A 2,021-nucleotide genomic window follows, 5' to 3' on the forward strand; every position below is an offset into this window, starting at 1 on the left:
GAGATCCAGGCAGGGCCAAGGCTGGGGGTCTGAGATCCAGGCAGGGCCGAGGCGGGGAGGCTGAGATCCAGGCAGGGCTGAGTCTGCTTCCTGCCGAGGCCTCTGTCCTGGGCGTGTAGATGCCGTGTTCTCCCCATGTCCTCATGTCCTCATGTGGTGGCTCCTGCTGTGTGTCTGTGGTCTGACCTCCTCTTCTTCTAAGGACATCAGAGCCCTAGGGATCCGGGCCACCCTGCTGATGTCATTTGATTTAATTCCCTGTTTAAAGACCCTGTGTCCAAATCCTGCACATTCTGAGGTCCTGGGGAGAGGGCTCCAGTACGTGAATTTCAGGGGGTGGCTGGGGCGGGGGTGTGGGGACACAATTCAGCCCATCGCAGGGGGAACCCTCAGAAAATAGGCCGTTGTACGCTTTCGAGCTGCTTCCTCGGGAACAGTGAGCGGTCATCTCATGTAAAATGATATTACAAGGATTGAAAGAAAGCCAAGCTTCAATCTCCCGCCTGTTCTCATCATGCACGAGCCCCCATCAAGTGCTGCCCTGAATATATATTCAGGGGAACCTTTTTTCTGATGACATGTTTTTTTAAAAAAAAAATGTATTAAAAAATATGTAAATCCCAGCAGTGACCGGGGCGCCGGCTGTGGAAAAGAGGAACCCCCAAGCGCTGTGGCTGTGCCCTGGGGCTCCGCCTTTCGTAACCTCAGTGCGTTTAATTAAATCTGCACATGACAGGTTTTCGTTACAAGCGGCCAGCTGGGTCCCCGGGGGTTGGGGACCGGGTCGAGTGTGCTGGGGGACCGGCGGTGGGGTCCCGCGGCCTCCGTTCCTTCTCCACACGGACAGCCACGTCTGCACCAGGGGGAGGGTCCCCACCGCTCGGCTCTGAAACTCCACGGGGCCGGCTCGCCCAGGACGGTCGGTCACCTGTAAGTCATGGGACCCAAGGAGACGCGGGCTAGCCGTGGGGGGCGGGGGGCGGGACGCTGAGGCAGGGAAGACCCCAGGGACCCACCTGCACAGGCTGCTCTGTGTCCCCAAAGACGCAAGGTCGCCTTCTTCAAAGATTTTTATTCCAGAATTGTCTGAACACCTGCCGTTTGCTCCTTTTTGTTTGTTTGTTTTGGTTTAATGGGGGCAGAGGGATGTTGCTTCTGGCTTTTAGGAATAATAGTTAACACGGAGGGAGCACTGACATTACTCCGGCCACATTTACGAGGGTTTGGTCCCGGGACTTAGTTCTGACACCTAATCCAGGCGGGTGCTCTCATTCCGGTTTTCCTGAGGGGGAAACCGAGGCCCTGAGTTAAGTAACGCTTTGGATGGCAAACGACAGAAACTTGACTCATGCGATCTTAGGTCAATGTGGAAGTTGGCAAATGGGTACTTAGACGCCTAAGTCAGCTTCAGGCATGGCTGGATCCAGGGGGCCTCGGCTGTCCAGGCCTGGACGTGGGGACGCTGCGGACACCCTCTGCCTCTTCTGTCCCTGTGTTGTCACTCGTCCCCACACCCCGATGCTCACACCCTGTGGACACGGTTCCCTGCATTTGGGAAAACCAGGGCTGAATAAAGGGGGGCGCAGGCGAGGGTCTCGGGGCGGTCCCTTCCGCCCTCAGGGAATGCTCGGCACCCAGTGTGGCCCCAAAATTACCCACCGAGCGCAGACAGTGAGACAGGCTGCTGGACGCGGTGTGGGAGGAGGGCTCAGAAAGCGCTTGGCTCAAACCACTGCGTAGGACTCGGGTGCTTTCTACTCGTGGTCAGAAAACGTGGGCCTGGGCTCTGAGGACACCTCTCACTGGCCGCTCAGCTTCCTCCGGCCCTCTGTGCCTCGGTTTCCCCACCTTGGGACGTGTCTCCGGGGCGCGTCTGGAGGGACTCTGTGCCTCGGTTTCCCCACCTGTGGGACCTGTGTCCAGGGCACGTCTGGAGGGACTCTGTGCCTCGGTTTCCCCACCTGTGGGACCTGTGTCCAGGGCGTGTCTGGAGGGACTCGGTGCCTCGGTTTCCCCACCTG

The 2,021-nt window shown here is 58.3% G+C and overlaps 1 protein-coding gene across 2 annotated transcripts in view; it reads left to right on the top strand.

The window, feature by feature from the left end:
• P2RY8 (P2Y receptor family member 8) overlaps positions 1–2,021 on the top strand; it is a 36,465-nt gene that overhangs the window by 18,620 nt on the left and 15,824 nt on the right. The window contains exon 1 of one of the 2 annotated variants that reach the window (XM_040460089.1): positions 356–930. The exons of the other annotated variant lie outside the window; for it this stretch is intronic. The gene's annotated coding sequence lies outside the window, so the exon portion shown is untranslated. Of the gene's footprint in view, positions 1–355; positions 931–2,021 lie in introns of those variants that run through there. 2 annotated transcript variants of the gene reach the window in all.

Source organism: Herpailurus yagouaroundi, unplaced genomic scaffold, assembly GCF_014898765.1.
Source record: "Herpailurus yagouaroundi ecotype Mexico unplaced genomic scaffold, PumYag 248, whole genome shotgun sequence".
In the NCBI taxonomy this organism is placed as follows: Eukaryota; Metazoa; Chordata; class Mammalia; order Carnivora; family Felidae; genus Herpailurus; species Herpailurus yagouaroundi.